The sequence below is a fragment of the Lissotriton helveticus genome, chromosome 4_1 (assembly GCF_964261635.1).
Source record: "Lissotriton helveticus chromosome 4_1, aLisHel1.1, whole genome shotgun sequence".
In the NCBI taxonomy this organism is placed as follows: domain Eukaryota; kingdom Metazoa; phylum Chordata; class Amphibia; order Caudata; family Salamandridae; genus Lissotriton; species Lissotriton helveticus.
This window is the reverse complement of record NC_136063.1, coordinates 1,686,682,848-1,686,709,058: the sequence shown is the minus strand read 5'-3', so window position 1 is coordinate 1,686,709,058 and position 26,211 is coordinate 1,686,682,848. Positions and strand designations below refer to the sequence as shown.

At 46.0% G+C, this 26,211-nt stretch overlaps 1 protein-coding gene across 2 annotated transcripts in view; it reads right to left on the bottom strand.

The window, feature by feature from the left end:
• Positions 1 to 26,211, bottom strand: part of LOC144829326 (protein AF-10-like) — a 1,339,974-nt gene that overhangs the window by 626,116 nt on the left and 687,647 nt on the right. The gene's annotated exons all lie outside the window — the stretch shown is intronic.

Genomic DNA, 26,211 nt, shown 5'->3' with positions numbered 1-26,211 from the left:
TGGGACCTTTCAGCTCACGATCCCATGGCCCACTTTATCGACTCCTGTTACTTCACATAGCCAGCAAACACAGCAAACCAGACCGACCACGGTCCCCTGATGCCACACTACTCCTTTAAGGTCCTCACGCTCAATGTGAGGGGTTTGAACAACCCAATGAAACGTAGGGCCATCCTACACTACTTAGAGCACTCAAAAGCAGGCATATGCCTCCTGCAGGAGACTCACCTTCTCTCCAAAGACCACCATAGATTGAAGTCCCGGGCCTTCCCAACATAGATGTTCTCTTCCAACACCTCCAAATCATACGGGTGGCCAGATTAGTCTCCCGCTCCTTTACCGGCAAGGTCATACAGAAGGAAGCGGAGATTAAGGGTCGCCTACTCACATATCAGTTCTCACTAGGAGGGGAGACCTTCATAGTTGGTTTTATATAAGCACCTAATGATGTACAGATCAAGTTGCTCCTCAATGCACTCCATGAGGCAGCTGCAGCCTCGGATCGTCACCTTTTGCTGGGCGATCTCAATATTGTCTTTGACAATGACATGGACCGCTCCTGTCAGAGAACGAGCCAAGCGGGCGTACTCACATCTACGGATCGGACCCATCTTCAGGGCCTGGGGCTGCTCAACCTCCGGCGTCACTTTCACCCACGCCCTCGCAGCTACACATTTTACTCCGGGGTCCACAAAACATACGCGCAATTAGAATATTTCCTTAGCTCCTCATCACTTCAAGCTCACGCATTAGGTGCCGAAATTTTGACAGCCTCCCTCTCCGACTATTACCCAGTCCTGGCCACCTTCCGGCTGCCGCCATCAACGTGACCTCTCAGACATTGGCGCCTACGAAACACGCTGCTACACCACCCATCTGTAACCGAACGGATGCAGAAAGCCATCAAAGATTTTGTCACCCTTAATGCTACCCCAGATACAGCCCTAGCGACACAATGGGCAGCACTGAAGGCAGTCAAAAGGGGGGAATTTATAGCTATATCCTCAGTCCATGACCGGGAAAGAAGCCGCAAATGGTGGGAACTCACCCAGAGAGTTTCAGAGCTTGAGCAGATGCATCAACGAACCGGTGCCTCCCCTGGTTGGTGTCAGCTATGTGTAGAATGGAAGCAGCTCGCAGCCTTAGACCAGGACAGAGCCGAATATGCAGCCCTCTGACTTCGTCACTCCTACTCTATGGGCGGGACAGATTCGGCCGCCTTCTGGCCAACAAGCAGAGTGTTCATACTATTCGGACGCCGGGGGGCGAGTCAGTGTCTGACGACACGGCTATAGCTGAAACATTCCGAAACTTCTATGCGGACCTTTACACGGGAGACCCACTAGATGCCCAGAACAGCGCCAACTATATAGCCACAGCTCGCATGCCCTCTTTGTCCCTGGCACAGGCTGACCACCTAGATAGAACCATATAGATAGAGGAGGTTGTCTTCGCGATCTCACACCTCAAGTTAGGTAAATCGCCCGGCCCAGATGGCTACACGGCTGCCTTCTCAAAAGAGTTCTGCAGCCAACTGGCCCCTATTCTGACAGGTTTGTTTAACACCTTCGAACAAGCAGGAGCCATACCGGGAAAGATGTTGGAAGCAGTAATAGTTGTTATCCCGAAACCTGGGAAGGACAGGACGGTCTGTAGCACATATAGGCCTATATCTCTTCTGAATATAGATATTAAAATATACACTAGCATCATAGCGGCCCAATTAGCACCATATATGACCCAACTGGTTGAACCGGACCAGGCGGGCTTTATCCCGCAGAGGCAGACCAGTGATAACACTAAACGCATTCTACACCTGATCGAAAAGGTGTCCCGTACTCAGGGAGAATACATGCTCCTGGTCATCGACGCGGAGAAGGCCTTCGATAAGGTGCATTGGCCTTACTTGGAGATGGTTCTGATGCCTGCCGGCTTTGGTACTAGGCTTCGTACTCTAATTTTGTTTTACTATTGCTCCCCTATGGCGACGGTCTGAGTTAACGGTCACACATCCTCCAGTTTCCCCATCGGGAGGGGTGCCCGCTGTCACCCCGCCTTTTTGCACTCTATATGGAACCTCTGGCGCTTAGAATTCAACGGCACCCTCTTATATCTAAGATTAAATTTGTGGGGGATGTCCACAGCATAAGTCTTTATGCGGATGATATCCTGCTCTCCCTCTCCAATCCGATCACGGCTCTGCGCTCCCTCTTTGTTGGGCCATATAGTTTTGTGAAAGGGTCAGGATTTAAAATTAATATGGACAAATCTATAGCTCTTAAATTTTCACTCTCTCCGCACACTCTCACCCACCTGCAGGAGGAACACCCGATGCTATGGGCATCTGCCGCAATTCCCTACTTAGGAATACAACTGGACCCCACTATACAGGTCACTACTGATATCAACTACTCTAACCTCCGCACCCACATACGCAAGGAATTAAATAGGTGGAAACACTCCACGATGTCTTGGCTAGGCAGGATCGCAGCTACCAAAACGACTATTCTTCCCCAGATTCTGTACCTCTTCCAGACCCTTCCCCTTCGCCTCCCGCTGGGTTGGATTCAGCAGACCCAAGCGGACCTATTGCGCTTTATCTGGCATGGGCGTAAACTGCGATTTCGTCACCAGGTTGCGGTTCTTCCACCGGAGAGGGGGTGATGGGGGTGCCTGATCTTCAACTATACTTTCATGCTGCCCAGCTTAGATACCTATTGGAGTGGCAATGCCTGGAATCGGAGAAACACTGTCTGTTCCAGGTCCAGGCAGTGGCAGGCAGGCCCCTGCAGGGGGTGCCCTTTCTCCGCAAACAGCACAGGCCGCCCAATCTCTATGCCTCATACATCACAAACACTATTATGGAATCCTGGGACCGCACAAACATTTCCAATCAGCTGACCACCTTCCCATCACCCCTAATACCGCTATTTGACAATGCCGAGTTTCACCCCGGCACGTATGTCCGAACCTTTCAGGCCTGGCGCTCTTCCCCCTGCAGGTCCCTGGGTCACCCCTTCGACATAGAAGGCATCATTCCATTTCCACAGCTCAAAGAGGATTATGCAAAAACAACAATTGATGGACAGAATGCAGAACAATGTCATACATTCACCCCAGTACAGAGATCTGGGCCTAAATCCATCTTTTTTTGCACTCCACACCACCCCAGTTCAGACATGACCATATGCAAATCAGCCTTGACCCTGTGCCTCATGGGAACAGTCCAACCCGAACTGCCAAGCCATGTCTTTCCTGGACCGGAATCAAGCATCCTAGGACCGGTTTCTGGCTATCAGCCGTTTTCAGCCAGGATAGCTTGACTCCAGTGGTGTGGAGAGCATGGGACTCACGTCTGAGCATACCCATCCCTCTCGGGGTGACAAATGTAAAAACAACAATTGATCAAGCTATCCTGGCTGAAGACGGCTGATAGCCAGAAACCGGTCCTAGGATGCTTGATTCCGGTCCAGGAAAGACATGGCTTGGCAGTTCGGGCTGGACTGTTCCCATGAGGCACAGGGCCAAGACTGATTTGCATATAGCCATGTCTGAACTGGGGTGGCTTGGTGAGCAAAATAACGATGGATTAAACCCAGATCTGTGACTGGGGGTGAATGTTTTGCCATTGTGCAACATTCCGTCCATCATCTTGTTTGTTTTGCCAAAGAGGATTATGGCCTTTTGGAACGAGAACGCTTGCCATATCTCCAAGTTAGGCACTGGGCACTTCATCCACACGTCAGACCACAGGCACAAAGTCTCCTGACCCCATACGAAAAGTGGCTTGTAACACGCACCTCTGATAAGAAAATCATCTCCACCTATATAAAATGCTCCTAACGACTACCACACACACATACGAGGGCCGAGCCCGCTGGGAAAGGGACCTAGGGAGATCATTAAGCCACAAGGAATGGGAAAGCATTTACCATAGGGCACGGCACTTGGCCGATCATATGGGCCTCACGGAGACCCGGACCAAGATTGCCACCTATTGGTACTACACGCTGGAGCGCCTACACCGCTTTGACCCCCGTTGGAGCGACCTGTGCTGGAGGGAATGCAGGGAGGTGGGTACCCTAGAACTCGTCCTCTGGAGCTATACCTGTATACAACCATATTGGTCCCAAGTCCTTGACGAAATAGACCTACATCTCGAGACGCAGCTCCCACGTTTCCCCACTTATGTCCTCTTGCGCTTACCCAAGACATATCCACTTAAATCCCGGAAGGGCCGGCTGATTGCTATTGCTCTAGAGCAGTGACACAAAATATACTGATACACTGGCGCTCCGCTCAACTCCCAACGCACTCTGGCTGTCTCCAGAGACTCTGGCTGGTGTTAGCCATGGAGAAGCTCACTCTTACGTTGGCTGGTAGAGGGTATGAATTCCCGGATTTGTGGCGGCCCTTCCTCACTTTACTAGCGTCTGAGTTTTAAGAGTTGACATGCCCTCGGTACCTCCGACTACTTCGCCTCCCCGACACACCGATTCCAAGTAGCGATTCTAGGAAAATCCATAAACAACAGCGCTGAACACTAGGCTGCTTCCCCTTTTACTTTTTTGTTAAGGGTGGACAGGTGGAGGGCGAGGGAGGTGGGGGTACGGGGGGGTAGTTGGGTCTTTCCATTTGTTTTCCTCCCTTGTTAAGTTTTGGGGGCCCACTCCACACTTATAGCCTTTGGTAATGATGAACAAGTTACTTACCTTCCGTAACGCTTTTTCTGGTAGATACAATATCTGCCTGTGGATTCCTCACCTTGTGAATACCCCCTGCGTCAGCAACATTCGGAAATTCTTTTTTTTTTTTTTTTTCGTAGCCTCGCGCCGACGTGAACTCCTGACGTCAGAGACACGACCTCGCTCGCGACTCCGCTGACGTCACCGACGCCTATAATAGGCCCACGCCGGCGTGATGACATCAGTTCCGCCCTTTTTTCCGTGCCATCGAGGCACACGGACGGACCAATGACAGTAGAAATATACAAGTATACATAGTACACAATACTCAAGGCAAAACACACAGTGTTAAGCAAAAGCAGGAAAACAATTGAAACATTTCCTGGACAACAAAATATATATACATTACATTACAGTAACTCTGGCATAGAAGAGTGGACAACGGGGAGGCGGGTGGGTCAGTGAGGAATCCACAGGCAGATATTGTATCTACCAGAAAAAGCGTTACCGAAGGTAAGTAACTTGTTCTTCTGATAGATACATCTGCCGTGTGGATTCCTCACCTTGTGAATAGAGTCCCACAGCAGTCCCCACTCCCGGAGGAGGGTGTCCACTCTTCTAAACCAGGAAATCCTGAAGGACAGAGCGAGCAAAGTGGCCGTCCCTCCTCACTTCGGAATCCAAGCAGTAATGCTTCGCGAAAGTGTGGAGGGAAGACCAAGTTGCCGCCCTACAAATATCCTCAACAGGTACACCTCTAGCCAATGCTGAGGATGAAGACTTAGCTCTTGTAGAATGAGCCCTTATACCCTCTGGTGGTTCCTTACCGGCCAAAGAGTAGCAGATCTTTATGCAGAGGACGATCCATCTCGATAAAGTTCTTTTATGGACCGCTCTTCCTTTCTTGCAGCCAGCAAATCCAACGAAGAGCTGGTCTTCCAAACGAAAGTCCTTGGATCTGTCCAAGTAAAAGGACACCGCCCTCTTAGGGTCCAGACGGTGCAGTCTCTCTTCCTCCTTGGAAGGGTGAGGGGGAGGATAGAAGGTAGGAAGCATAATGGACTGTCCTAGATGGAAGGGAGTTACCACCTTAGGCAGAAAAGCAGCCCTGGTCCTAAGAACCATTCGATCAGCATGAATGGTCAGGAATGGGGGCTTGGAACTAAGAGCTTGAAGCTCACTAACCCTCCTTGCCGAGGTTATTGCAACCAGGAAGACTGTCTTAAGGGTAAGAAGCCTCATGGGACATTTGTGGAGAGGCTCAAAGGGAGCACCCATCAAAAAGGTCAATACAAGATTCAAATCCCACTGAGGCACAATAAAAGGTGAAGGAGGGAACATATTAGTGAGACCCTTCAAAAACCTTAAGACCACAGGAGACTTAAAAAGAGAAGGCTGGTCAGGCAAGCAGAGAAAAGCCGACAGCGCCGACAGGTAACCCTTTACCGTGGCAACCGCAAGACCCTGCCGCGCCAAAGAAAGGGCAAACTGGAGAACATTAGACAAATGGGCCTTCAAAGGATCAACAGACCTTTCCCCACACCATGTGACAAATTTCGACCATCTATAAGAATAGATGGACTTAGTGGAGTCACGCCTGGCTGACAAGATGACATCCACAATGTCAGGCGGAAGGGAAAAGGAATTTAGGTTGCCCCGTTCAATCTCCAGGCATGAAGGTGCAATGTCTGGAGGTGGGGGTGTAGAACCTGCCCCTCCATCAGAGAGAGGAGGTCTGCCCTGAGAGGGAGACGGAGCGGCGGGTGAGAGGAGAGGTGGAGTAGATCTGTATACCACACCCTTCTTGGCCAATCCGGGGCGACCAATATGACTTGGGCCCGGTCTTGGCGAATCTTCCTCAGAACCCGAGGAATCAAGGGTATGGGGGGAAACGCGTAAAGGAGTTGACCTCTCCAACTCAACTGAAACGCGTCCCCCAAGGCTCCTTGCATCGGATACTGGAGACTGCAGAAAGACAGGCAGTGCGCATTCTCGTGAGTGGCGAACAGGTCCACCCGAGGAGTCCCCCACATCCGAAAGATGTCGTGAACCACCTCCGGGTGAAGCCTCCACTCGTGGTCGGCAGAGAACTGCCGACTGAGACTGTCTGCACGAACGTTCAACACACCGGCCAGATGATTCGCCATCAGACAAACCTGATGGTCCTGAACCCAGGACCAGAGACGCAGAGCCTCTCTGCAGAGACACTGCGACCCTACCCCTCCCTGCTTGTTGACGTACCACATCGCGGTCGTGTTGTCCGTTAGGACCTGAACAGACTGACCGCGAAGGGAAGGGAGGAAGGCCTTGAGCGCCAAACGTATCGCCCGCAATTCTAGAAGGTTGATGTGAAGCAACCTTTCCTCTGGAGACCAAAGGCCCTTGACCTCCAGATCCCCCAGATGAGCACCCCACCCGAGAGTGGATGCATCCGTTATCACCGTGGCCACCGATGGGGGAAGTTGAAAAGGCTTTCCTTGGGACAGATTGCCTTCCACGCCCCACCAAGACAGATCCGCTGCAGCTTCTCTGGAGATCCTCACTGACTCCCTGAGATCTCCGTTGTGCTGATACCACTGCTTGCGGAGGCCCCACTGGAGCGCCCTCATGTGCCAGCGTGCATGGTTGACCAACAGAATGCATGAAGCCATCAGACCGAGCAGGCGAAGGACCTTCAGGACTGGAACGACCGCTCCATTGTAAAATAAAGGAATCATCTCCCGTATGTCGCGAATCCTTTGAGGGGGAGGGAATGCACGACATACGGTTGTGTCCAGTACCGCACCTATGAACAGGTTGCGCTGGGAGGGCACCAGGTGAGACTTGGGTACATTTATTGAAAAACCCAACCTGTACAACAACTGGGTTGTCTCTCGCAAATGATGGAGCACTCTCTCTGACGACTCTGCCTTGATCAGCCAGTCGTCCAAATAAGGGAACACTGGAATCCCTGATCTCCTGAGATGCGCCGCCACCACTGCCATCACCTTGGTGAAGACTCGAGGCGCAGTAGTAAGTCCAAACGGAAGGACCGCAAACTGGTAGTGCTGCGATCCCACCGTAAAACGGAGATATTTCCTGTGCGACTTCAGGATTGGGATATGAAAGTAAGCATCCTGCAAGTCGAGCGACACCATCCAGTCTTCTTCTTGCAGCGCCTGAAGAACCTGAGCAAGGGTGAGCATCTTGAATTTCTCCTGCTTCAGATAGAGATTCAAGATCCTGAGATCCAGGATCGGACGAAGCCTGCCATCCTTCTTCGGAATCAGGAAATACCGGGAGTAGCACCCCTGACTCCTTTCCTGCTCTGGGACCACCTCTATCGCACATTTTCTTATCAGAGTCAAAACTTCCTCTTGCAGAAGTGACAGATGCTCCTCGGAGCAATACCCTTGGCAAGGAGGGAAATTGGGAGGGAATTCCCGAAAGGGAAGGGCATACCCATTTTCTACAAGATTGAGAACCCAAAGATCTGACGTAACCGATTCCCAATCCTGTAGAAAATGGGTAAGCCGACCCCCAACCGGACCCACATGATCCTGAATGTCGGATCTAGGGCTGCTTCTCAGGGGCAGGGGGGTTGGAGGAAGTGGAGGAGGAAGAGGCCTGACGTCCACGAGGACGAGCTCTCTGCTTTCCCCTATATGTCCTGTACAAGGAGTTTTGCTGCTGCTGTTGTTGCTGCTGCTGCTGCTGGACTTGCCGGAAATTCCGAAAGGAAGAGCGGCCAAAACCCCTGAATCTTCTGCCAGTTGAAGAGCCTCTCACTTGAAGACCCAAGGATTTAGCAGTCGCCCTGCTATCTTTAAACCTCTCAAGGGCCGCATCAGCCTTCTTCCCAAAGAGGCCTGAACCATCGAAAGGAAGATCTAATAATGTCGCCTGAACATCAGCCGAAAAGTCAGAAGATTTCAACCAGGCAGACCTCCTAGTAGCGACAGCAGTGCCCATAATGCGCGCCACAGAGTCTACAGTATCCAAACCGCTCTGAATGACCTGGCGAGCCGCCGCCTGAGCGTCAGAGATGACTTCCTCAAAATCCTTCCTGCTGTCATCAGGAATTTTTGGAACAAGAAAACGCAAAGAGTCCATCAGAGCGTGTAAATATCTCCCCATCAAGCAAGTGGCATTTGATGACTTCAATGCCATACTGGCAGAGGAGAAGGACTTCTTTGCCACCTGATCCTGCTTCTTTGCCTCCTTCTCAAAGGAACCTGAGGGAAAGCACTAACGTTCTTTTTGGAGCATGCAGCCTGAATGACCAAACTCTCCGGTGAAGGGTGAGAGGTTAAAAAGGCAGGATCCTCAGGGGCAACCCTGTATCTTCTGGCTACACTTTTAGAGACAGCTGGAGCCGACAAAGGTTTTTTCCACACCTCTAGAATGGGCTCTGTCAGAGCATCATTGAAAGGAAGAAGAGGTTCCACCACTGAACTCGGAGAATGCAATACTTCAACGACGTCGGGACTCATGTCTGCTCTTCTTATGTTTCCTCTTTTTTGAAACACGATCAGAAGCCGACTTCGAAGACGACCTTCCTCGAGATCCAGACCTCGACCTCGATCTCGACCTCGCCCTTCGAGGACGAGACCTCGACGACTTCTCCTTTCCAGCTTTCATCTTAGCCACCAGCAGCTTCGCCTCTCTTTCTCTCAGGGCCTTCGGGTTCATCTTCTTACACGAAGAGCAGTCATCCACATCATGGTCCGAGCTCAAGCACCAGATGCAGTCGCTGTGAGGGTCGGTGATGGACATCATTTTGCCACATTCTCTGCATGGCTTAAAGCCGGTCTTTTTAGAAGACATTGTCGAAGAAACAGGATACAGAGAAGCAGAAAAAGGTAATAATATAGGCAACAAAGTATCCGTTGGCTACAGAGATTCCCGATAACCGTTAGCGTCGACGACGCGGAAAAAAAGGAACTGATGTCATCACGCCGGCGTGGGCCTATTATAGGCGTCGGTGACGTCAGCGGAGTCGCGAGCGAGGTCATGTCTCTGACGTCAGGAGTCCACGTCGGCGCGAGGCTACGAAAAAAAAAGAAAAAAAATTTCCGAATGTTGCTGACGCAGGGGGTATTCACAAGGTGAGGAATCCACACGGCAGATGTATCTATCAGAAATGTATTGCGACCTCGTTGTCTCGTGCACTCTTTAAGGAGCCGAGGGTCTTGTCTTTTATATCGGTTTGAAAATCAATAAAAGATTTAAACCATAAATGATTTGTTCTTGAGATATAATTTATTCTTTCCTAGCGATGTGTGTGGTTTTAAAAATGGTTTTACAGGGTGCCAAACGGGTAGCGCTACAGGTTGTTTTCTTTTGTCAAAGGAATTCTCTCTGATTTTGTGATAGACAGCAATTGTTTGAGCGACCACAATCCTCTTTATATTAGGATGTATTCCTTTATTAAAATCCCTAAACCAAACCGCCCTGTAAACTTGGTGATTAAAAGAAACAAAGGTTTAACAATTAAATGGGAGAAGGTCAACCCATTGGCCTTTAACCATCTCATTGTTTGGGAAGCCAAAGCATCTATTATGGTTTGTTTATCTTATGATTTAAGCATGGACGGGATCCACTTTGAATTTACAAAAATATGTAGTATTATTTCCAATAATCCAATCCAAAAAGCTTTTTTCGACAGTTAAGTCATAAAAGCACAATACACAAAATAAAACATTTCATAGCACGCTGGATAATTAATAAACGGAATTTTAAAAACTCATTAAATATACACAATTACTGTCGTAGCAAATATTAAAAACAAATCTGTGTGTTAAAACTAAGAGGAATAAAATTGTTAATGTAGATTATAGGAGTGAATTTGGCACTATTACATGTGGTACTTTCAAAGACCATACACATTACCACAGAGCCAGGCTTAGATTTACTACAAAATAGGGTAATAGCCAGCATCATATTTATAGATCTATTTTCAGTCGCCTGGATAACCTTTTTCCAAGACACGCTTCAGTTTGCATGGGTTAATTGTGATCTAATAATCCATGACCAGCTCAAAAAGTTTGCAATTGCAATAGTAATACATGGTGATGTTTCTGTAGGTAAAATTCTTAATGCATCGGCACATCTTCTAAAACCAAGAGATCTGCAAATTGGCTTAAGCCACACAAGACGGGGGCTGCATATGCTGGGCAAGCAATCAATAGATGAGCCAGGGTCTCCTGCTGGTCCAGACACAAAGGACACTTGCTGTTACCAGATGGGACCCATTTTATAGTATGCAATCTTATTGGCAATGTGCCCACCCTAAATTGGAAATACAGTTTCCAGTCATGCGGTTTGGTTATCAACTCCCAATGCTGCTCTAGATTTAGCCGAAATTTGACTTCAAAAAATCTTACCGTTAGCGTGGAAGAATCACTATTTCGGTGGATATTTGATGAACACCATTTCCCAGTACTTTTCTTTCAAGAACTTCTTTGAAGGGAAAGACGCATAGGAAGGATCTTCTCACAACATAGCCATACCAATCTTAACTAATAAGGTTCTTATCTCCCGTAACCATTTGATTTTGTGATAGCAATCTGCCCGGATTAAATCATTGAGGCCAGAAGCATAAGGTGCTAATTCTGGCGTGCACCAAATTATTTGCCAGTAAATTAACAGGCAAAATCTTGCACTATCAACCAGAGATTTTCTGCCTAATTCAAACGTCAATGGACACACTGGAGTGCTTTGCAGGAATCCTGTGATTCTGTGTAGGAACCTATTTTCTGCAATGGCTAGCTGGGATAGATTTTCAAAACCCCAGAGCTTGGCCCCATATAAAGCAGAGCTCACAACTTTCATACCATAACTCTGGAGTACAGGGCTAATTGGCTTTGTAGGAGAGGTTTTAAACTCAGTATGTCGAGCCCCAGATAATGGCCGCGGTTTCCTCTATGCATTAGAATCAGAGGAACTAGTCTCCCTTTTTTAATATAATGCAGTTGAGGGATTTTTTGAGATCTATGTGTTTTCGTTTTCCAATTAATTCTTGAGCTAGTCTTGATACCCCTTCTTTAATCTATCTTTGTGTTTTAAACTTATTGCAAGGGAATCCTATTCCACGGTAGTAACATAAAGTAAAGTCCACATTTGTAAAGCGCACAATCACCCGTAAGGGTCTCTAGGCGCGGGGGGCCGTCGGGAAGATTAAGCGAGCTATTGCCCAGAGTCACATGGTGCTGGGCTAACCTGCCACCGGAGCCGGGGATCGAACCGTGGTCCCCAGATTCCAGCGTCAGTCGCCGCGGCGCCACACCTCTCCCCAACATAGAGGGACCAGTGCTGGTTTGTGTCCTACATAAAGCAATGACAAAAGCCGAAACAATTCATAGTATGTAATGAACTATGTCAAACTTGGCAGTCCTTCATAAGGTGATCAATGTTAATAAGAATTATGTGAGTTCAGAATTTTGATGAATTATCACTTTCAAAGAGTGGCACAGATATATTATATGTTATTTATTATTACAGATATCCATACAGAGCCTATAAATTATTGGAAAGAGCATCTGTTCTGCTAAAGGTCCTGAGGAAGGTGGTCCCATTCCACCGAAACGCGTCGACCTAGCGTGATAGATCACATAACAACTTGTGACTCCTCAGACATACAATAAAGAATGACTGTGGAGTGTAAGAGATTGTATGTATGAGGTATTGGTGAGAGTGAGTTAGAACTGTTCTCTGTATGGTATTTGTATTTTTTATTGTTCACAGATAAATTCTATGTCCTTTTGTAAAATGATTGTGATGAACTTGAAGAAATATAGCAAAAAAGTACAATTTTGAAAAAAAGAATATATAAAAAGAAATAATAAAATTTATAAATGTGTAAAAAATAAATGTAGTCATCGTGTTTTGAAGGCTTTCCTTGAAAGTACAAATGTCGTCAAGTGTAAAGTAAGTTAGGTCATGAGGGAATCATTCTGTGTTGTAATTGTGTTCCTCTCTTTTCCCTGGCCTTAAAAGTATCTTAAGAGGGGGTCCCGTATTTATGTAGACGCGGTTTTAAAATAGCCTTGTCAAGATGGCAATTCCACCTCAGGTCATTTTGCAGGATAACCCCCAGATAAGTAAAAGCCCTAACTTGTTCCAAGGGACGGTTATTCATGCATACACCCCCTTTAAATGTTTTGTGTTAATTAAAGGACATACCTTTGTTTTGGCTACATTAATTTACAAACCCCGAAGATGGCAAAACTCCTCAAAAAGTAACAAGGCACACTGGAGACAGGCTGGATGTTTTTGAGATAATCAGGGTATCATCCGCAAACATTAAAATAGGGATTTAAGTTCCTGCTAATACATGGGCATCCGTGGGAGTTCACGATAAAAAATATGCGATCCCATTGATAAAGAGTGAGAATAATGTGAGAGCCATTACGCAGCCTTGACGCACACTTTTGTCAATGGGAAACGGTTTGGTGACATTGCCCGTTGACCCTGCCGTATTTGTGCGAAATGATCCTCATGCAAGCGAATGATGAGAAATAGCAACTCTGGTGCCATCCCTAGCTCCTGTAGCACTGCCCTTAGCTTGCTGCGGGAAATAAGATCACATGCGGACTTAAGGTTAATGAATGCAGCATACAAAGTACCCTTACCTAGGACCACTGTCCGCTAGTAAATTAGTGTAAACCGAAAGACCTGGTCAATAGTACTGGTATGGGCCCGGAAGCATGCCTGCAGTGCTGAAATATTGTAATACTGATCAATTCAATCGTGGACCTTGTTCAGAACTAACCGGCCCATGACCTTTTGCAGGGAGTCCATGAGGCTTATGGGCCTGTAGTTTCCTGGGTGGGATTTGTTCCCTTTTTTATATACCGGGATAATCTCAACCCCTTTCCAGGAGTCAGGCACTGTGAGGTCCTGGTCCTCGATGCCAAGGGGCTCAAAGGTGGAGTTGAAGTCACGAGCCACTAACACTAGGGAGTACCAACAATGCATGTCCAAAAGATCGTAGAGGACCGCTATAACCTCCGTCTTCTTTCCCCCGCTTACACCCCTTGCATAAACATTATAGATGTTGATGCTAGATTGTGGACTTACTCTCAGCTTTATTGCGAGGACATCATTACTCTGGGTCGAGAGTAACTGGATTTTACAACTAATCTCCTGTCGCACCCAAATGGTGAGGCCCTCTGCAGGTCAACCTTTGCCCCCCTTCACGGCTGGAATGTGATAGTTCAAGTAACCCGCTCGATAAAGAGGGTCCACCAGCCATGTCTCCTGAAAAGGCAGATGTCATACTGCTCAATAAAGGTTAGCCAATCTGGGGACATGACCTTAGTGCCCATTTCTGCGATGTTCCATGACTATACAGCTAGCCGAGTAGGACCATGTGAAATCCCCCCGAAAACCCCTGTTGGTAGGCAATATTCCCATATACCTCTCTCCTGCTATTGACGGGGCAGCGTCAGGTGTCTGTCTTGTTTCTATAGATGTTAGATTTAGAATCTCAAGGGCTTCACACCCGCTGGAAGATAGTTGTGTTATATTCTCCGAAGGATCACCAGCGAGTGGGAGTAACCTTCAATCTACCTCCCTTAGTGGTGACATGCTGGGGAACTGGACCAGCACTGGGGGATTGTATTTTAATCTGATGTTAGAACGGGTGAGATGTTGCATGCGAATGTCAAAGTTTACGAGATTTTCCACCAGGTGTTGATGTGAGAGAGTCATGGCAATGTAGTAATTTGTAGCATTGGGGCATGAGTGTCTTTCAGCTGTAATAATGCCATCCCTTATTAGTGATCGACAGCCCCTACCATGCCGAATCAACAGGGTACACTTATTCTTAAGCGATCCCTCCTCTTCTCTAATGAATACTCCAGTAAGTTTGGGGACATTTATCATGTACATATTTGTTACGCTTGAAGGGCTACTCCCCTTTCCTACCACTTTCTGACTATCATGTCTACCAAAATTGATGTTGGAGGTTAAGGCAGTAGCCTTGGCAAGGGGCTGCATAGGTCTGAGGGTAGGCGTTGAATTGCCTTTCTTCTCAGGGTGCGCATGATTTTTTACTAGGAATAGCCGTGTTTAGAGGCCTGGGGAGTCCACTAGCACTTGAACTTTGGGAGGTCTGGGCTACACTTTGTACCAATGGATAATTACTAGCACCCCTGTTTGTGACTGTGGCTTGTGGCTCGGATGAGTTCCCATGGACAATTTAACCAACTCCACAGCTAGGTGCACCTTACACAGGGTGTCGCTAAGATTGCTAACTGACACTTTGAGAGCTCTAATTTCATTCATCAACGTTACCAGCATGTTAGACACTGTTTGATGGTCAGAAACATCTATGGGGCTTTCCAATTGTAATTTGTTAGCATCAATTGCTATGCTCTCCTTGCTAGCTACATGTTGGTCAACCAAGCCCTTGTAATCATTGTTAGTGCTACTCACTGTATTTTCCATGCCCATGATGTGTCCCTCGATCCCTTTACATGGGGCGATAACTATCGGCTCGGTCTGTTCTACTAGGATTGAAAATCTGTTACTGCATGAAAAAGTGGCGAGTGCTTCGTGAGCGCCTGGCTGGCACTGGGTGGTGTTTACTTCTGGTGCATTCTGAGGATCTGGTATTAGTGACTTTTTAGCGGACTTTTTAAACTTATCAGGTACACGCCCTTTGGATGGTTTACTACTCGGGATCTGTTGCATACTGTCCAAGGGTGCTGGTGTTGTGTAGAATCCAATAACCCCTCACATTTGGATAGTAAGCTGTCTACACTATCTATACCACCACCCTCAACCTCATTATGACCACAGCCTTTCCTTTTTCCCTTTTTTAATTTCCTTTTTTTTTTGCATCACCCATACCTCCTTCATACAATTTCCTCTTCCCAATGCTACCTCTGGCAGATTTAAAATACAATACAATATTATACGTTTGGCAGCTCGGCCAGGCCAAGATATAATTGGTTCAATGTCCAAACGCCGCTGTCCTTGGGCACTTCAAATACTTGTCCTCCCCCTCGGCATTAATCAAAATGAGAGCAATAATCCTGATTTAAAAGTAAATGCTACTGATATATATTCACCTGCTCTAGTGTCCCAGTCATCCAACTGTCAGAGGGGTTGCCCAGCCCAGTCTACTCCGGGCTCTGACGGGCGCAGACAGGCCTGCCCTTGGAAGGCATGCAAGCGCACCCCGCGCTGCGGGGCCCCCGGCGGAATTTCAATGCGTCTCCTGGCGCGATGACGTGGCCGTCAGCTGTGTTGGCGGCCTCGCGCCACGAGTAGGGCTCGAGTTTGGAGTCCCCTCAAGAGCCTGTGCCTGTGGGTAGGAGCAGCAAGACGTGGGGTTTGGCTGTGTTGGCTGCCTCACACGGCGAGTAGGGCTGGGGCTTGGTGTCCCCTCGAGAGCCTGTGGACAGGAGCAGCAAGAAACGGGTCCCCATAATCTTATTGCCCCCACCCCAGCCCGGGAGAAGTTACTTTCTCATTGGTTTAACTCTGCTTGCTTATCCCCACTCAGAAAGTGGATGGCTGCATTGAAAAAACATCCTAGGTAGTCTCTGAAATCAAGTATGCCAGCGGGTTACATAAACAAGCAGTTGAAGAAAGAAAATCTTACAAATGAAGCAAAGCCTGGGATGACCTTCTAGCGGCTGGCAAACTGAAATACAGCTCCAAGTTTTGGGTGGTGGTTAACAGACCTTTTTTTAAGGAGCAAGACAGCCCTAGCACTGGCGTTGTCATATCAATGTCGTCATGGGTCTTTCATTTTACTAGAATTTTTTTTAACCCAGACAATGTCTCTCCTCCATCAGTTCTGGACAGCAAGTCACTCCCAGTTTTGCCTCAGGTTCTCAAACACCTGTTTGAAGTAAGTGAGGTCATCATCGCCATTACTAGTGCACCTCAGGTAAAGCCCAAGGCCCGATGGAGTCCCTGAGGATATTTTTAAATTTGATCCCCCTTTATGGGTCCCACTTCTTACAAATGTGTACATATCTGTGGTCCTGGGTCCCATTCCAGAGTCTTGTAAAACTGCCATGGTGCTCGGTCTCAAACAACCTGTTATCGGCCGATCTCACTGATTCTAGGACGTATATTATTGGCATATCTTAAAGATTGGGCTTTTGCAAACATCTTGTCCTACGCCCACTTTAGATTCCGAGCAGGTATGGGGACCATTGAGCAATGCTTAAATCTTTACCTAATCTGGGGGGAATGCGTTAAGTCTTAAAAAAGGCTCTTTGAACATTGCTTTTATAGACTTAACAAGCACCTTTGACCTCATGAACCCCTCTAAGTTGTGTAAATTGATGGGCAAAATCGATGTGGAGCCTGATTTCCCGACTCTTATTATGTGCATATACCAGGATCTTACATTGAGGGTTTGTTATGGTCCCTCAGGAAAATCCTCAGCTTTTATTATATCAACTAGGGGTGTTAGGCAGGGGTGCATCCTAGCTCCTTTTCTTTTGTTTTACTTTATATAAATGGTATTAGTAATTACTTGTTTGAGAATAGTAAGGATGTACCAAGTATTGGACAAAAATATTTTCCCATTTTATTATACGCTAATTCTGCTAATATCCTGCAGGTTCTTTTAAATCAGTTTTTAGTTTTTATGGAGGACTTGGAACTTGTAAACTTTTCAAAGATGCATATTATGAGATGTGGATGTCCAAACACTAAGTCAAAGTCTTTAATTTGGGTGATTCCACTTTGACAAAAGTAACATTTTTTATTATCTTGGGATTCTTTTTAATCAGTGTCTACGTTGGTCCCAGCTTTCAGTTTTTTAACAAATATTGAGGCCATTTTTAGATTTGCCCACAAGTTACAAAATAAACCAGTCCCAGAAATGTTGTCCCTCTTTAAGAGCAAGTGCATCTCAATGGGTGTCTATGGTGCAGGCCTTCGTGGGTATAATAAAGTGGATATACTACAACGCGCTGAAAATCAATTTTTGTGCAGATTGACAGTCCGAATGGAGGTACAGCTACTTTTATTTGCCATGAGGAACTTGGTATGATGTATTCGGAAGACCACATTGACCTAGCACTACTTCTATTTTGGATAAAACTATGGGTATACCTGGAGGGCGGTCGGACAAGAACGTGCATGTCTGACTGTGTCATTAGAAGGGATGGACAAAATTCAGTGGTTGAGGTATCTGTGGTATTCTTTTCACAGTTTAGGCCAGTTATATTTATATAGATTTCCACATACAATTGGCTCAAACTACAAGCTGTGCATCAAAGAACTGTATCTTGAGCAGTGTATGAACAAACGATTGGAGTTGTTTAAGGCCAAGCAAACAATTGTAAATTATGCAGATATCTCCACCACTCGTAGCAGTGAGCCGTACTCGGGGTGGATTTCAAACCAGACAGATCGCCACTGGCTTACCCTTTTTAAATTATGCACTTTGCACTTTAAAGTTGTCCCCCCTTTTATTGGGGCTATGGAACCAGATTTTACCTCTGTGTGGGTGTGACAACCTCTCAATCCAAAACACTAGCCATTTAACTCTGTTTTGTTTCTTATATCAAGAGCCAAGATGCCGCTTCTTGGTGCCACTACTGCTAAAGGTTAATGTGAGACAACATAAAGAAGGGCTAATCTTTTTGAAATCCTTAGATCCTTCCAAATTATTTTTGTAGTACTGCACTTTATAAAAGCAGCATCTCGTATCAGGACGACATACGAGTTATAATCAAGATTAGGTCTATTCTTTGTGCCCTGGTATTATCTTTATCTAGTTTTAGTTCTTTCTTTCTGAAACCAAATTTAAATATTTGTCTATTTCGGTTTTGAATTACATATTAACTTCTATGGGTTATTAATTAATTGGAATATTAATAAGATATCACTGCATACACTTTTTACCTGTACTTTTTGTTTTTAGGATGTGCTGCCTTTTTATGGTATTTCTAAATAGATTTATATAATACTGAACGAGTTTTTTTTATTGAGGTTTTATTATTTCTTTGTGCTTTTATGGTTTTGCCGCAATAAAGCTCCTCCTAACTGACTGAATCGCATTGAATGTGAAGAGCAAGAAGAAGCACAAGGTAGAAGAACACAAACTGATGTCTCCAAAGAAAATAAATGTTGTGGATTTTCTTTTCTGCATGAAGATAAATGTCCTGCCATTGGGCTGATATGTAAAGGCGGCATGAAAGAGAACCATTTTGTAACAGTTTGCAAGGGGAGAGAGAAAGTGAGCGCATCACGTCTTGAAGACAAAGTGGCTTTCACTGTGTCCTGTCGAGAAGACAAAATGGCAGCCAGAAAGTTCCAGAAGCGTTCTAGTCATGCCCACTAAGTAAAAGATAACATCAGTAGAGGGAAGTAAAAACTGAAAGATGCCGATTGTCATCTTTCTTTGTCGAGAGGTTCTTCGACGTCATTGTCGAGCGACAGTGAAGAAGAAGGGTGTGCGATGTCTATACTGACTACTGAAAGACATTCACACGTAGGTTTTGTTTCTTGCAAAGGAGAGTTCAAGTCGGAAAAGGATCTACAAGTAAAATCACGAAATGCATTTAGACATTGCCCCAAGATAAATTTGAAGGTTAATGGTTGCTATATACTATTTGCCATAGACAGTGGTGGGTCGATAATTACCATGCTAGTTGACAAGTACCATAAACTGTCTCCAGTGCCCCATCTTACAGCATCAAAAACCAAAGTATATACATGTGCAGCCTCGAAGCCATTACAAAGTCAAGGTTCGAAGAAGAAGAAGGTACAAGCCCCAATCCATGTCCTTTAGGGTACTATTTCAAGTGCATGTTTGGTCAGCTTCATCAGTGCTGCTGACATTGGACTAATTTCTGTGAACTATGATGTCAATGGAAACCCACTGATTAGAGCCCCAATTGAAGGGATGGCCAAGCTGAAACTTTTCGCGGACGATATAATTCTGTACCTATGCCCGGATAAGCAGATTTTGGAAGAAGTTCTTTGGGAATTTAGTAAATTTGAACAAATAGAAGGCTACAAAATAAACCAAAATGAAACGGAGATTTGAATGCTTAATACGGATTGTAACTTCTTACCTACTAATTTGAGAAAGATGGCATTGAAAGAAGAACTAATTAGATATCTGGGCATTTATGTTTCTAGTAAACCACAAAAAACTCAGGTAATGACCAGAGGAGGGAACAAGAGGCAATAGGGCTCTAGAAGTAGGTCAGCCTCCAATTAAATCATGTATCACACATATAGACCATTGCTAGAAAATAACCAAGTGTGAATGTGGGTTGCCAAGCAGTACTAAGGGCATCTCACAAAAAGTGATGGACTGGCATCACACACCGCCAGGTGTCATGCTTCATCATCTGCTAGTCCTCGCCCTCTAGAAACCCCGTTTGGTGGAGGACGGGCATGCACCTGACGACAGGGATGCACTTTCTAAAGTGAGTGGGGGCCCTAAGGGAGTGGTGAGTTAAAAAGCCATCAAGAGTTCCCCAATGAAACTTTATTTAGTGAGAGAACCATGTGGGATCTAAAAACAGAAGTGCGGTGAATGAGAAAGCAATCATCCAATCACCGCTATGTGAGTTTTTTTTAAAAGGAGGTCAACATGTTTCAGCCATACTGTCCCTAGGGTACATGGCTATGCTCAGGACCGGGTTGGGGGCTCCAATCTTACCCTGCTATATAGGTAGTGCCACTCTGTGGATATGACCTATAGTCCTTATCCACTCAAGGGGTCCATTGACCTGTGAAAATATAAAAAGAAGAACAAAACAGTGCAAATAATTCTATATATGTGCAAATAATGTTCAGACGTACTTGGTATGGTAAATAAGATACTGAACTCCAACTGGAGTTGTAATCTTAAATACAAATTACTTATGTTCACAGTAATATATACTGGAAACCAAGCTACAAGGGCAATCAATGATCTTACCCTTTAGGTGGGAGCGATTTGCCCCATGGGAGGCGGGGGTTAGGGGGTACCCCGTGATCACACTCACTGGAGAGAGAAAAGTAAACAATGAAGTATAAACCATAATCTGAACTAACAGGATCACGGTATAGATAGTTACAGCATTTGAACACAGAGATCAAGCCTTAGGGCGGTTCCCCGTAAGATCACCTAGGCTGTACCACTCTCTATTCCTCCCCGATGACAACAGGGGAATCCAGGCTAGCAGTTTATATAGTGTGGTCCATCAAGGAATTAGGACGCACCCTTCTGACATACTGTTTCCTGAGTCCGTGAAGGACTCGATGAAAAACGAGCCTGATCGCGTTCTATTGCCTGGGTCGGGGCGTGGTCAGAAATCAATCTGTGCTAGGAGACCTGACGCATAGTAAAAGATGTAGAGCGTCCGGTGTCCCAAGAAAGCGTGTATGTGGTGCCTGCACTTAATGCGTGTGGGTTGTACTTACTATGCGAGCCCCCAAAGAGCACAAAAACCACCACTCGATAGGAGGGCGGTTTGAGCTCCAAGTTCAGTTAAGTCATGGATGTCTCCCGGAGAGTGATAGGAGGGAGTGTGTGGCTGGCGTGTATTTGCTTAGTCAGCCCTATTTGTATTGGAGGAAAAAGGACACGTGGTCACGGGTGAGAGCGCCCTGCATAGTGCGTTCTTATTGGTGTTGTCATGGAGACAGAAAATGGTCAGTAAAACGGAGGACAGTGTCCCCGTGAAAGATATTATAGGCAGAAGGCACATGCACCCTCCTACAGCTGACTCCTTGTATACGAGTCGTTACTGATTGAAACCAAGCAGCCAGAATATAAAAGGCTGTGCATTTAATATTGCGATGTTAAATCACTCTGCTCTACAACAAAATATGTGAGGGTGTTACTCGCACACCAGTGGACAAGGCCAGGAGTCGAATGTAAAGTGTTGAGGGAAAGCAGGAATAGTGTATTACACAGATTTTATTCTTACACATTATTCTATTCGGAATCATTGTATATCTATTCACGGATGGCATACTGTTGTTTATTCACTGTAGTGTATAGTTAGATATAAGGCTATAGTTTGATCAGCAGTCAAGAGTTTGGAAAGAGGCCGTAGTCGGCACTGTCTCACAAACTTAAAGTATCCTGATGAAAAATGGCTGTTGATTTCATCTGATCACTTGTTCATTTGTAACCATGGAATATCATCGTTCAGGCCAGATTTAGAAGTATTGAGCCTGAATACCCAGCGCTGTTCTCTTACATGAAGCGCGTGTGTACGGTTCGCAGTTTCATTTTTCAATACTTCGAGTACAGTGCATTTCAGGTCTGAGTCTGTATGGTTGTTTTCCAGGAAATGTCTAGTGAGCTTGGTATTATCCTTTCGTCTTCTGAAGGTACTGCGGTGCTCACTGATCCGGATCTTAACCTTTCTTGTGGTCATGCCAATATATATTTTCCTGCATGGGCAGGTCAACATATATACCACACACTCAGTATTGCAGTTACTGAAATTCTTAAGAGTCCAAGGTCTACCAGTACCTACATCTACTTCTTTCACGGCATCAGTGAATTGGCACAACACAGCCACCACACGGAAAATGGCCCACTGGTCGTTGATGGCCCCAAAGCGTTATTTGGTTGTCTCTCCCCTGTGTCTTGCTTGTTGTGTGTACAAGTTCATCTTTGATGTTACGACTCCGTTTGAAGGCAAAAAGTGGTTGTTCCCATTTCATCTGGCCTGAGTTAAGGATATGCCATGTCTTGCGAATAATGTTCTAGATTTTGTTAGAAACAGGCGTGAAGGTTGTTACACAGACAGGTCTGTCTGTTTTCCCTTTTTGTGTAATTAAAAGTAGAGATTCACGATGGTTATTTCTAGCTCTCTTTTTAGCTCTACTTATCGGTTTCTTTGGGTAATGTCTAGTGAGCAATTTCTTCTCCAGATCATTTGCTTGTATTGTAAAGCCAGTAAACAGTATGCCATCCGTGAATAGATATACAATGATTCCGAATAGAATAATGTGTAAGAATAAAATCTGTGTAATACTGCTTTCCCTCAACACTTTACATTCGACTCCTGGCCTTGTCCACTGGTGTGCGAGGAACACCCTCACATATTTTGTTGTAGAGCAGAGTGATTTAACATCGCAATATTACATGCACAGCCTTTTATATTCTGGCTGCTTGGTTTCAATCAGTAACGACTCGTATACAAGGAGTCAGCTGTAGGAGGGCGCATGTGCCTTCTGCCTATAATATCTTTCACGGGGACACTGTCCTCCGTTTTATTGAGCATTTTCTGTCTCCATGACAACACCAATAAGAACGCACTATGCAGGGCGCTCTCACCCGTGACCACGTGTCCTTTTTCCTCCAATACGAATAGGGCTGACTAAGCAAATACACACCAGCCACACACTCCCTCCTATCACTCTCCGGGAGACATCCATGACTTAACTGAACTTGGAGCTCAAACCGCCCTCCTATCGAGTGGTGGTTTTTGTGCTCTTTGGGGGCTCGCATAGTAAGTACAACCTACACGCATTAAGTCCAGGCACCTCATACACGCTTTCTTGGGACACCGGACGCTCTACGTCTTACTATGCGTCAGGTCTCCTAGCACAGATTGATTTCTGACCACGCCCCGACCCAGGCAATAGAACGCGATCAGGCTCGTTTTTCATCGAGTCCTTCACGGACTCAGGAAACAGTACATCAGAAGGGTGCGTCCACACCAATGACCACCACTTCACCTGTACATCATTATTCCTTGATGGACCACACTATATAAACTGCTAGCATGGATTCCCCTGTTGTCGTCGGGGAGGAATAGAGAGTGGTACAGCCTAGGTGATCTTACGGGGAACCGCCCTACACGCAGTAAGTCTTGATCTCGGTGTGCAGATGCTGTAACTATCTATATCGTGATCCTGTTAGTTCAGATTATGGTTTATACTTTGTTCACTTTTCTCTCTCCAGTGAGTGTGATCACGGGGTACCCCCTAACCCTCGCCTCCCATGGGGCAAATCGCTCCCACCTAAAGGGTAAGATCATTGATTGCCCTTGTAGCTTGGTTTCCAGTATATATTACTGTGAACATAAGTAATTTGTATTTAAGATTACAACTCCAGTTGGAGTTCAGTATCTTATTTACCATACCAAGTACGTCTGAACATTATTTGCACATATATAGAATTATTTGCACTGTTTTGTTCTTCTTTTTATATTTTCACAGGTCAATGGACCCCTTGAGTGGATAAGGACTATAGGTCATATCCACAGAGTGGCACTACCTATATAGCAGGGTAAGATTGGAGCCCCCAACCCGGTCCTGATGAAAGCCATGTACCCTAGGGACAGTATGGCTGAAACATGTTGACCTCCTTTTCAAAAAAACTCACATAGCGGTGATTGGATAATCATCCAATCACCGCTTTCTCATTCACCGCACTTCTGTTTTTAGATCCCACGTGGTTCTCTCACTAAATAAAGTTTCATTGGGGAACTCTTGATGGCTTTTTAACTCACTACTCCCTTAGGGCCCCCACTCACTTTAGAAAGTGCATCCCTGTCGTCAGGTGCATGCCCGTCCTCCACCAAACAGGGTTTCTGGAGGGCGAGGACTGGCAGATGATGAAGCATGACACCTGGTGGTGTGTGATGCCAGTCCATCACTTTTTGTGAGATGCCCTTAGTACTGCTTGGCAACCCACATTCACTTGGTTATTTTCTGGAAATTGTCTATATGTGTGATACATCTATGTTTCTAACCATATACAACAATTATTCAGTTTGAATTACCTAGCCATGCGAAATAAAATTAAAACCCTACTGGATAAGTGGACCCTTTTACCTTTGACTGGCCACGTAGCACTTTTAAAATGTCAATTTTTCCCCTATTAATATTTCTTTTTCTCAATGTACCCTTAAAAAGTAATTCTAAGCATTTTAAAGAAATTAATTCAATGTTTAGGGAGTTCGTGTGGAATAAAAATGCCTCTAGGGTTAACTTGCCCATTTTACAACTGGAAATAAACCAAGGGGGCTTAGTCCTACCAAATATTTGAACCTACTATGAGGCAGCAATATTAGACCTTGCAGCACGTTTACTGGAACCTAATGAACGGATAGACATTTATTTTTTTGATAAGATGATTTGTGAGTCCGGCACACACATTTCAATCTTTTTTCTAAACATCCAAACTACCTAAAAATCCAGTTATAAGACAATTCGTGACCGCTCTGATCGACTCCCGTCCTTTTTAGGTCAAGTCTATTCCATTCCGCAGGAATGGATAGGGGAGAATTTTAGTGTTGCATCAGGAAAGCTAAACCAGCCGCAAGTTTCCACGAGTGCATGTGGTCTCGTGAACGCGCTCCCATCCGCCTGCTGGTTTAGCTTTCCTGATGTTCTCCACATCAAAGCGATCAGCCTCCCTCCCACAGGCTTCCCCATCGTGCGCAGTGCATGCTGGCCTCACTTCTCCTCCTCCTAATTGCTCTCACTTTTTCCTCTTCTGTTGTATTTCTCTCCCGCCCATACAAATTATGTTGGTCCTCTCACTGGAGGGCGTTCGCTTTGATGCTTTCGTACTGTATTGTAGCTTCATTCGTATAGCTTTAATTCACAGTGCCGGGCATCTAAGCGCATTAAAGCGCATTATCTGACGCTACACTGTGGAGGCGCTCTTGGATGAAAGGTTGTTGAGCCCGGTACTTATTTGCGTTGTAACTTTGGCGTTTGCATGGATACCTGTCGCACTAACTTCTTTCTCCTCTTGTACATCAACTCCTCACACCCCGGACTTTACTGCCCCGCCCGCTCAACATTCTTCTACCCGCCTCATCACATCTTGGCTAAAAGCCGTGATCTTTCCACAGTGAGGAAAAGTTAATATCATATCTTAAGGGACATTGATTTATTTTCACATCAGAGGTGTCTGCGCATCGTTCATTCACCGCACGGGGCGGACACACTCTAGGCACCCGCTGTCTTTGTACCGATTCTCGCCGCACCGGCGAGAACAGCAGCGAACTGAACAAAAGCTTTGACATATTGGTAAAGCATCGCCGCCTACGTCAGAGTCGTGTGACGTCACAACACATTAGACTGATGGTGATTAACCAAACAGTTTGGAAACGATTGGCATTCCAAATACATTCCCGTAAAAATGCCTACCGATGCTCAGTATTTTAACAAGCAGTTCTATCTGCTGCTAGTTGAAAGGGCGGTTCCCACCCGGCGAAGGGTTATCACCACAGGTTCATTTTTAACAATGAATGCAGTGCTGCAGACTAAGGAGGGAGCATAGTTTTGTATTCCAGCCGTGCCTCTTTCTTCCATCGCCCGACAGCTCCTGTCTATTTCACTCGTGCAGGTTCCTCTCAACCCGAGTTTAACCTTCGTTGCAGCGTTTCCGCCTTTCTCTCCATCCTACCTACCTACCTACCCCTTCTGAGGTGCTCTCTCCTGCTGCGGGTCAAAGTCCGATCAGAAAAGTAAGTCTGAGTCCCAACAACCTGCAAGCAACCACCGGCACAAATTAAGCACTGGGTGTCACCAAACTACTAAAAGTGGCGGCGCCAGTGCTTTCAATTGGCAGATACTGTCCGGTACTTCTTAC